The sequence below is a fragment of the Mus musculus genome, chromosome 5, assembly GCF_000001635.26.
Source record: "Mus musculus strain C57BL/6J chromosome 5, GRCm38.p6 C57BL/6J".
Taxonomy (NCBI): domain Eukaryota; kingdom Metazoa; phylum Chordata; class Mammalia; order Rodentia; family Muridae; genus Mus; species Mus musculus.
The window spans coordinates 61,621,928-61,634,058 of NC_000071.6; positions in this window are offsets into that span (position 1 = coordinate 61,621,928).

Sequence of the window (12,131 nt, forward strand, 5' to 3'; positions counted from 1 at the left end):
ACGTTTATTTACTTGTCAACTGTAAATTCTATAGTATTACATGCTACTTGACTCTAAGTAATTTTTAATCTATCACAAGAATTTATATGAAATAGAAACAGGTATTATATACTTGGTAGTTGGTACTTTTTTAGTTCAAGGTATTTCAGTAATAAACCATGACTGTCTTAAAACACAAGTGTGCAACCATTCCAGAAGTTGACATTTCTGATATTCCTACAGCTACAACTGGAGCATTAAATATGAAATTTCAAAAAGGGTCAATATATTCAGTAGTATAATCACTTCATATTTATGGATATTGGAACACTACAATTATATAAATGAACGTATATAAATTGTTGCCAGAGAATAAAGACATACAATGACAGACATAGTTTTCTACATGTTAGTTATGCAATTTTATTTCACTTAAAGACATTTAGAGACATCTCAATTATTCAACTGTTGTCATTTAAATATTTCAATAATGTGTGGCACAAACCTGTTATCTTGACTTTGAGAAGTAGTCTTGATTTAGGGTCGGTTTTGTTTTTTATGCCCTTTATTCTTAGAAACCCTTATAATTTGCATTGATTCTTCACTCAAATTGATGCTGAATTCTAGTTCTCTCTCTCTCTATCTCCCTCTCTCTCTCTCTCTTTAGGTACCTTCTTAATCTTTTTCTCTGTGTCCCTGTCACTTTTTTGCCTTACCTATTCATCATACTCCACAGGTTTAGGTTATTTGATTTTGACTAAGTTTTCTGTAAGAGTGATTCTATATTCAAAATAATTTTTTGGAATCTCTGAGAGTTATTTTTAATAGATATTTTAGACCGGGTGTGTCAGTAACTAATCTTTATATACATAGAACAATAGAGAACAAGAAAAGAAAAAAGCCAACATCTGTATTATTATTTTTTATTATATATTTTCCTCAATTACATTTCCAATGCTATCCCAAAAGTCCCCCATACCCTCCCCCCCCCACATCCCAACCCACCCATTCCCATTTTTTTTTTTTTTTGGCCCTGGTGTTCCCCTGTACTGGGACATATAAAGTTTGCAAGTCCAATGGACCTCTCTTTCCAGTGATGGCTGACTAGGCCATCTTTTGATACATATGTAGCTAGAGTCCAGAGCTCTGGGGTATTGGTTAGTTCATAATGTTGTTCCACCTATAGGATTGCAGATCCCTTTAGCTCCTTGGGTACTTTCTCTAGCTCCTCTATTGGGAGCCCTGTGATCCATCCAATAGCTGACTGTGAGCATCCACTTCTGTGTTTGCTAGGCCTCGGCATAGTCTCACATGAGACAGCTATATTTGGGTCCTTTCAGCAAAATCTTGCTAGTGTATGCAATGGTGTCAGCGTTTGGAAGCTGATTATGGGGTGGATCCCTAGATATGGCAGTCTCTAGATGGTCCATTCTTTTGTCACAGCTCCAAACTTTGTCCCTGTAATTCCCTCCATGGGTGTTTTGTTCCCAATTCTAAGAAGGGCCACAGTGTCCACACTTTGGTCTTTATTCTTCTTGAGTTTCATGCGTTTAGCAAATTGTATCTTATATCTTGGGTATCCTAAGTTTTGGGCTAATATCCACTTATCAGTGAGTACATATTGTGTGAGTTCCTTTGTGATTGTGTTACCTCACTCAGGATGATGCCCTCTAGGTCCATCCATTTGCCTAGGAATTTCATAAATTCATTCTTTTTAATAGCTGAGTAGTACTCCATTGTGTAAATGTACCACATTTTCTGTATCCATTCCTCTGTTGAGGGGCATCTGGGTACTTTCCAGCTTCTGGCTATTATAAATAAGGGTGCTATGAACATAGTGGAGCATGTGTCCTTCTTACCAGTTGGGACATCTTCTGGATATATGCCCAGGAGAGGTATTGCTGGATCCTCCGGTAGTACTATGTTCAATTTTCTAAGGAGCTGCCAGACTGATTTCCAGAGTGGTTGTACAAGCTTGCAATCCTACCAACAGTGGAGTAGTGTTCCTCTTACTCCACATCCTTGCCAGCAACTGCTGTCACCTGAATTTTTGATCTTAGCCATTCTGACTGGTGTGAGGTGGAATCTCAGGGTTGTTTTGATTTGCATTAACCTGATGATTAAGGATGTTGAACATTTTTTCAGGTGCTTCTCTGCCATTTGGTATTCCTCAGGTGAGAATTCTTTGTTCAGTTCTGAGCCACATTTTTAAATGGGGTTATTTGATTTTCTGGAGTCCACCTTCATCAGCTCTCTCTATATATTGGATATTACTCCCCTATCTGATTAAGGATAGGTAAAGATCCTTTCCCAATCTGTTGGTAGTCTTTTTGTCTTATTGATCGTGTCTTTTGCCTTGCAGAAGCTTTGCAGTTTCATGAGGTGCCATTTGTGAATTCTCCATCTTACAGCACAAGCCTGTAAAAAATTCCTGTTCTATTCAGGAATTTTTCCCCTGTGCCCATATCTTCAAGGCTTTTCCCCTCATTCTCTTCTATATATTTCAGTGTATCTGGTTTTATGTTAAGTTCCTTGATCCACTTCGATTTGACCTTAGTACAAGGAGATAGGAATAGATAGATTCGCATTCTTCTACATGATAACAACCAGTTCTGCCAGCACTATTTGTTGAAAATGCTGTGTTTCTTCCACTGGATGGTTTTAGCTCCCTTGTCGAAGATCAAGTGACCATAGGTGTGTGGGTTCATTTCTGGGTTTTCAATTCTATTCCCTTGGTCTAATTGTCTGTCACTATACCAGTACCATGCAGTTTTTATCACAATTGCTCTGTAGTAAATTCTAGGTCAGGCATTCTGACTCCACCAGAGGTTCTTTTATCCTTGAGAAGAGTTTTTGCTATCCTAGGTTATTCTGCACAGGTGAGAGTACGGAATAGAGAAGCTAAAAGCTTCTGGGACAGGCGGGAGACACAGAGCTTCTAAGGCAGCCCCCTTTTCGGGCCCCAGACAGCTGGCCACTTTCCTGGCCAAAAGATAGGGGTCCGCATGGGCCAGGAGCACTTGGCCTGAGCATCAGCTGCAGACATCTTGGTTCCAGGACTCCTCCAAGAGTATTATGCACAGGTGAGAATGTAGAATACAGAAACTAACAGCTTCTGGGATGGGCAAAAGCAACTCAGCTTCTGGACAGGTCCTCATTTGGGCCTTCGTCTTCGGCCAGGAGGGAGGTCCTAAGGCCAGATATCTGTGCACCTTTCCTGTAAGAGGAGAGCTTGCCTGCAGAGAGTGCTATGGCAACGGAAACTCAGAGGAGAGATCTAGTCTCCCAGGTCTGCTGATAGAGGCTAACAGAATCACCTGAGGAACAAGCTCTAACCAGAGACAACTATAACAACTAGCTCCAGAGATTACCCAGATGGCGAAAGGCAAACGTAAGAATCCTACTAACATAAATCAAAACCACTCACCATCATCAGAACTCAGAACTCCCACCCCACCTAGTCCTGGGCACCCCAACACACCCGAAAAGCTAGACCCAGATTTAAAAGCATATCTCATGATGATGGTAGAGGACATCAAGAAGGACTTTAATAACTCACTTAAAGAAATACAGGAGAACACTGCTAAAGAGTTACAAGTCCTTAAAGAAAAACAGGAAAACACAACCAAACAGGTAGGAGTCCTTAAAGAAAAACAGGAAAACACATCCAAACAGGTGATGGAAATGAACAAAACCATACTAGACCTAAAAAGGGAAGTAGACACAATAAAAAAAAAAAAGTGAGGCAACCCTGGAGATACAAACCCTAGGAAAGAAATCTGGAACCATAGACGCGAGCATCAGCAACAGAATACAAGAGATGGAAGAGAGAATCTCAGGTGCAGAAGATTCCATAGACAACATCTGTATTATAATAGATCCATTAATTCTATGTTAAGACACAAATCTTGAATATATGAAGTTTCCAGAGAGCAATGAAATTCACTATATGTGCTCCAAATCAATCAGCTCCTGAAGCTAAGAAACTGGTGTTTTTCAGTGCCTCCTCTTTTATTTTTAGTTTATTTATTTACTTATGTATTCTCTCATATATTACATAATGACTGAAAATTTTCATTCCTCTACTCCTACCAATCCTGCCCCTAATCCCCTCTCTTCCAGATTTACTCCTCCATATCCTTTAAAATAATAATAATAATAGTAATAAAGCAAAATTCCCAGGGATATCCATCGAACATGGCTTAAAACTTAAAACGTTACAATAGAACTAGGCACATGCCCTCCTATCAAGGCTGGATGAGGCAATTTAGTAGGAAGAATGGGTTCCAAGTACAGGCAAAAGAATCAGACATTTCCATTCCTATTTCTGCAAGTCCCTCAAGAACAACCCTCCTATTCAAATCCCAACCTATCCCTAGTATGCCTGCAAAATCTATTCTATTTTACCTTTCCAGTGAGAGTCATTTCAGCCATTTTTATTTCCTAGCCTCTTTTGGTCTGTGCATTGTAACATTAGAATCCTGAGTGAGGTAAGCCAGGCCAGGAAGGCAAGCATGGTTTGTACTCATTGTAAATAGATATTATCTGTTAAGTTAAGGAGTGGCCCCTCTTAAAATAAAAATGAGAAAAGTGATATCAGTTCACTCAAACACTCACTGTAGTGCTAAATAAGACAACTAAAAACCTTCAACAAATTTTAAACTGAGACTAAATTATTTATCTGTTAAAACGTTGTTGTAAAATATTGCTTCGTTAGTTTTTGGAATTTTATTTTTATCCAAATATTCAATATATTTGAAACTGCAAAATTGTGTGTTAACAATAGATTTGAACACTGATGTTACCATATAATAAAGAGTAAAGAGAGGAGAGTAACTAGAAGTCGTTCTTGTCTCATGAGCTATCAAATCCATGGAATATATAATAGTCTACATGGTCATTGCAAAGTTTAAATGACATTAAAAATGATTATAGAAATTTATTCCTAATTTATAGCCTATGAATGTGAATAATTAGTGTTGAACATTTTTAAAAATTCACAAATGTTAGCACATATCCTGTATATAGAAATATATTTAAAATAATTACGTTTTCTTAGCATTGTTTATATATTGGTAGATACTGAGAACATTAATAGTATATATTCTAAACAATCTTTCTGTAATATAACAGGTATATTATTTAATCATTTATTTCTGTAAATTATCTTTAGTGTAAGAGCTATTATTAATTTAGATTAATCTAATTCATAATTTTCTGATATTTCTACTTCTTTTTTAAAATATTTTATTAGGTATTTTCCTCATTTACATTTCCAATGCTATCCCAAAAGTCCCCCATACCCTCCCCCACCCACTCTCCTACCCACCCACTCACACTTTTTGGCCCTGGTGTTCCCCTGTATTAGGGCATATAAAGTTTGCAAATCCAATGGGCCTCTCTTTCCAGTGACGGACGACTAGGCCATCTTTTGCTACATATGCAGCTAGAGTCCAGAGCTCCGGGGTACTGGTTAGTTCATACTGTTGTTCCACCTATAGGGTTGCAGATCCCTTTAGCTCCTTGGGTACTTTCTCTAGCTCTTCCATTGGGGGCCCTGTGATCCATCCAACAGCTGACTATGAGCATCCACTTCTGTGTTTGCTGGGCCCCAGTATAGTCTCACAAGAGACAGCTATATCACGGTCCTTTCAGCAAAATCTTGCTAGAGTATGCAATGGTGTCAGCGTTTGGAAGCTGATTATGGGATGGATCCCCAGATATGGCAGTCTCTAGATGGTCCATCCTTTCATCACAGAACCAAACTTTGTCTCTGTAACTCCTTCCATGGGTGTTTTGTTCCCAATTCTAAGAAGGGGCAAAGCGTCCACATTTTGGTCTTTGTTCTTCTTGAGTTTCATGCGTTTTGCAGATTGTATCTTGTATCTTGGGTATTCTAAGTTTCTGGGCTAATATCCATAATATGTTATCAGTGAGTACATATTGTGTGAGTTCCTTTGTCACTGGTTTATGTCACTCAGGATGATGCCCTCCAGGTCCATCTATTTGCCTTGGAATTTCATAAATTAATTCTTTTCAATAGCTGAGTAGTACTCCATTGTGTAAATGTGCCACATTTTCTGTATCCATTCCTCTGTTGAGGGGCATCTGGGTTCTTTCCAGCTTCTGGCTGTTATAAATAAGGCTGCTATGGACATAGTGGAGCATGTGTCCTTCTTACCAGTTGGAACATATTCTGGATATATGCCTACCAGTGGAACTGCAGTATCTTCCGGTAGTACTATGTCCAATTTTCTGAGGAACCGCCAGACTGATTTCCAGAGTGGTTGTACAAGCTTGCAATCCCACCAACAATGGAGGAGTGCTCCTCTTTCTCCACATCCTTGCCAGCATCTGTTGTTACCTGAATTTTTGATCTTAGCCATTCTGACTGGTGTGAGTTGGAATCTCAGGGTTGTTTTGATTTGCATTAACCTGATGATTAAGGATGTTGAACATTTTTTCAGGTGCTTCTCTGCCATTCGGTATTCCTCAGGTGAGAATTCTTTGTTCAGCCTGAGCCCCAGTTTTTAATGAGGTTATTTAATTTTCTGGAGTCCACCTTCCTGAGTTCTTCATATATATTAGATATTAGTCCCCTATCTGATTTGGGATAGATAAAGATCCTTTCCCAATCTGTTGTGGTCTTATGTCTCAAAAATCTTCATTCTATGGCAAGAGAAAAATTTTCCTACCTTCTTTGTAGAAACTTTTTAATTATCTTTTTTCTTTACAGTTGTGATTGGATTTAGTATTGGTTATGTTTTAAGATAAGAACATCTGTTATTTTTCATGAAACTGTCTGGCAAAAATCACTCCATTGCATTGAAATTATCTAAAACTTTAATACAATGTGAATTGAATAAATTATCAACGAGGAATATTCTAGTATTGTGTTTTATGTATTTGTGAGTGGATGAACAAGCACACTTGCACAGATTATCTAAATGTACTATTTATTTATTTATTTATTTAATCTAGGTCTATGTACATAGTAGTTGAATAATAGTTGAGTAATCAACCTTGATTTATATTTCTAGCCATTCTTTCACTTTTGATTTTGATTGAATGTTTCATTGAGTTGATTATTCTAGTCTTGATCTTGAAATTCAACTGCTTTAGACCATCATGGAGCTGGACTTGTGATACAATATTTTTTCTTCTTTCTCTTTTAAGTTTACAAAACCAAAATAAAATATGACAAATGATATTACTATACAGAAAAATAAATGTCAAATTTTTATTTAAATGATAGGCATTAGTGACAAAAATTATTTATTTATTTATTTTTATGATGGTGCATGCCTTAATTTTTTATCTTTATATAATTGAAGTTCTGATTTATTTTATTGGCTAATTTCTTTATTTTTTTCAAATGTTATCTCCTCTCTAGGTCTCCCCTCCAGAAGCCCCCTAGCCCCTCCCCCTGCCTCTATGAGGGTGCTCCCCCATCCACCCACCCACTAGAAATAGTTTGTTATGAAATTCTATTATGAGTCAGTTATTCCCATATTTTACATCCATTTTAATTTGAAAATCAGTGAGTGTATTTTGGAAGACAAATTAAGAAGTCAACTCAACAATATGGGAATACAATTAAGAAACCCTAATTTTAGTGGCTTTTTTGAACTCTTTTAACTTAAATGTATATTTCTCTTATTGGTAGATAAACAGATAACATACCTTTTAGAAATAATGAATATTCTCATGCCCAGCCCTATCACCCCTGTACCTACTCATGCCTAATTGCCTTCCCTACACCCCTGATCCCTCCTTTCCTACTCAGTTTCCTCTCTTCATTCACATCTGATGACTATTTAGATTCCCCTTCTGACTGAGATTCATGTGTGCTCCTTTGCAACCTCTCTTATTTCCCAGTTTCTTTGGGTCTATGGGTTGTACAATGGTTGTCCAGCACATTGTGGCTAATGTCTACTTATAAGTCAGTGCATACCACATATGTCTTTCTGGCTCTGAGTTTTTCACTCAGATATTCTCAAGTTCCAACCATGTGCCTGAAAAATTCATGATGTCTTAGTTTTTAATAGTTGGATAGTGTTCCATTGTGAAGATACCATATTTTCTTTATCCATTCTTCAGTTAAAGGACATCTCGGTTGTTTCAAGTTTCTGGTTATTTACAAATAAAGGTGATGTAAACATAGTTGTGTAAGTATAGCTGGCTTGGATTTCAGTGGGAGAGCATATGTCTCGTCCCTCTGGGACTAAATGTCCTATAAGGTAACCAAGGGTGTATCCCCTGCTCTGAGCAGGAGAGAAGGTTGCAATGGGGTGAGAGATTTGTAAAGCTGGGACTGGGGAAAAAAAGGGAATGTGGCTGTAATCAGCATGTAAACTGAATACAAATTTATCTTTATGACATTGTCTTATGAAGCTATGCTTTAAGTTGCCTATACTGTTAAAGTGGAGGCAAGTTTTCATATGGCAATGTTTATTCACCATTATTAGATTTCAAAAGCATGAAAGATGATAGTAAAAGTTCTTATCCCTTCTTGAGAATGTCTGTGATCAAAAGATTAATAAGGACATCAATGCTGTCCTGACATTGAACAAAGAATAACCTCTCCAAGACAAAGTTTTGGTAAAACGACAAACATTTTAGAGCACATGGATCCTCATTGTGTCTTGTGAAGTGCATCAGAGTTAGACTCATAACCTCAATCCATATGTTGCACAGTATCTGTGCCAAACCTAGCTTGTAAAGTAATTAATGAGCATATGGCTTCACCAAATTAGACACAAATATTTAAATAAAATACTTATCACATATTATAGATTTTCTGTGTACTGTGTTTTGAAGTACTGCAGACAATTATTTTTAATATACCATCTAGTTACAGTTTAAAAGGAATGTTATTTTCAGTTTTAGTGCATCTTAATGATTCTGGTGAGGTATGAGTATTTGAACAGATACCAATTTAACATAAGAAATTTATCTCTTCACATTACATCATTTTAGAATAAAAACTTGGCTCCTTTTCCCATCAAGACGTTTAATTTTTCTTAATTTTTCTTTCACATGACATTAAATTCATGTTGGCGAATGACAAACAAAGACTACAGGAGAGAGCATGTTGAATTTGAGTGTAATTTGTCAAATTGAGCATTAAACTTTTTATACAGAAGAGTAACAAGAAACCAGGTAAACACATCCACTAAGTTAGAGTGACACAATACAAAAGAAATGTATACATCAAATGTATGTATTATGGAGGGGACCAGGCCACGTTTACCACTAAGAAGGGAGCCAGGTGTAATGCTAGTCTATTGTTAAGCCCACCACCAGGGGTTCTTAGTAAATGCCTGATTATGCTGTTTCTTTGGGCCTAGTGAAGAAACCTGTTTCATGGGGATTCCCTAAGGCTTTCATGGTAAATCTACCTATTTGCTAGGCCATTGTGTATTCACTTGTTTGGGTGAGACTGGCTACTGCCCTATGTAATAGCTCTGCAGACTAGCCCTGAGCTATTCCAGCTCTGTTCTTTGTAATGCCTACTTAGTTTCTCCTTCTCTGCTAGAAGTAAATTTGAATGTTACTGAATAGGTAAACTTCTCACTGAATTCCTACTGAATTCCAAGCTCTCCAGCTTCAAGGATTTTCTAGGACATTGGAACACTGGTGGAGGCTTACCTATGTTGAAATTCAATCTTTAAAGGCACTTATAATAAAACTATACTTAAAGAGAGCAAACACCATACTAATGCCGGGATAGGGTTTGAGTATACAGGTTACAAGAATGCCAAGTTTCCAGGAGGCATAGTTTCCTTGAAACTCTTTGCCTCATGAGTGCTTCCAGGCCTCTCAGCCTGTCAAGCAGACTTCACTGGAGTGGGTGTAGCATTCTCCCCCTTTCGTTTTATTTTTCAGCCGAAGTTCCAGAATGCCCCGCTTTGTCATAACTATAGATCTCAGAAGTACTCTAAAGATGAGTGGAAACAATGGTTACTAATAAAATAATGCCAATAATAATAGCAAGTAGGATTATATATGGAACCCAATCCAGGGGATTGAGTCCACTTAGGTTATTTTTTAAATCTCGGGCCAATTCATCAATGTTCCAAGTGTCCAAGTGACTTCTGCTAATATCTGAATTTCCTGCCTTTTTAGCCTTAATATTTACTATACCCTGCCCTATTGCTAAGACTACTACTTCTAAGACATTAACCTTTGCTTCCATTTTTTTTAATCTATAATATGTTGCTCTGACAAAGCTATGGAAATATTCCTATGCTTATCATTAACAAAATGAGTGGTATGCAGTTGCTGAACTAAGGTTGTGGTAGATACCTTTTCAAAGTTTGCATTCCCAGAGTTTTAAACCAAGGATCATTTCCTAACTCTACAGGCAGCAAACATAAGCAGGTCTCTTTTAAAAAATCATATCAGAAGATTTTTCTTATCTAAATTAGAATCTACACAATTAGTTAATTGACAAGAATTACAATGAATATGAAAAGACTTGTCAAGATTGGTGATCTTAAGTCTTAAAATTATCTAACAATATAGTATAAGACCCCCCAACTCAATGTGTTTCTTAGAACCCTAGAAACAAGGCCGAGCATAGAGTTCTCTGTTTTTCTGCCTTCAGCCTGAGAGAGTGATTACCACGGGGTGACCAATCCAGGAGCCTGACCCATTGTGTAAGGGACCAAGAATGTTTCCCGAAGATAGCCTGTCACTTTCCATGAGAGATGAGCTGTAATTCACCATCCCCACTTTTACGATGTTTACTCAATGTCCCCAGTCTTTGTGATCTTATCCTCCCCTGACTTTACGGTTTATTCTTTAACCCCCCCTCCATACTGAAACTGCTGGGGGTCGATCTACTCTGCCCCTGTGTGGGCTACAAGCTTGGCCTCAGCATGCTGATTAAACCTCATGCAATATTGCATCAAGAACGGTTTCTCTCGAGTTAGTGGGGTGTCGGCTCATCCCAGGACTTGAGCAAGATTCTCCCCAGAAACGGGGTCATTCAATAGCATACAGGTAAGGTATAGAAGCTTTTACAGCTATAGAGGAGTTGGCCTGAATGGCCAAAAACAGTGTCTCTGACGAAATCTTGTCCAATACTCTGTAGCAGTCCCTCTGTCTGAGTCAGCATTTTTAGTTGTGCCCAAGTTGGCTCTCTTTGCTGAAGCCCATGGCAGAGATAGGAAGAGTTTCTTTGTCTTGCTTGTAAGTGGCTCCTCTCCCCGATTCCTCTTTCTCTGTGCGCTCAATACAGCTTTCCTGTCACCATTGTCAGGGCACTCAGAAACTCACAGGTCTGCCTGTCACATGAATCATTCTAGAAGCTAGCATGCTCCTGCAGCATTCTGTGGAAAAAATAGAAAGGTCTTCACTCAGACAGTTCCTCATCCCATTCCTCCTACCTCATGTTTCCAAGAGGATGTCCCCAAACTCCCAAACCCCCACTACAACCTCATCAGACCTCCCCATTACCTGGTACCTCCAGTCTCTTGGGGGGATAGGTGCTTCTCTCACTGAGGGCAGACCAGGCAGTTCTCTGCTGTATATATGTCTGGGCTTCCTACTAGCTTGTGTATACTGCCTGTTGTTGGCTCAGTGTCTAAGAGATCTCAGTGGTCAGTGGTTAGTTGAGACTGTTGGTCTTCCTATGCTGTTGCCCTCCTCCTTAGCTTTTTCCAGCATTTCCCAAATTCAACCTCAGGGGTCCTGACTTCAGTCCATTGGTTGGGTGTCAATATCTGCAACTGTCTCAGCCAGCTGCTGTTTGGACCTCTCTCAAGGACAGCCATGCTAGGCTTCTATCTGTAAACACACCATAGCATCAGCAAAGGTGTCAGGACTTGGAGTCTTCCCTCAAGATAGATCCCAAGTTGCACCTGTTACTGAACTTTTTGTCCCTCAGGCTTTTCTCCATTTTTGTTCCTGCAGTTTTTTTAGACAGGAATAATTCTGGGTTAGAGTTTTTGACTATGGTATGGCAACTCCATCTCTCATTTGATACCCTGTCTTTTTTACCAAAGGTGGGCTCTACAATTTCCCTCTCCTCACTGTTGAACATTTCATCTAAGGTGCCTCCCTTTGAGTCTTGAGAATATTTCACCACCCTGGTCTCTAGTACATTTTAGAGCATGATGCCCCCCGCCCCCCGCCCCCAGAGCTTG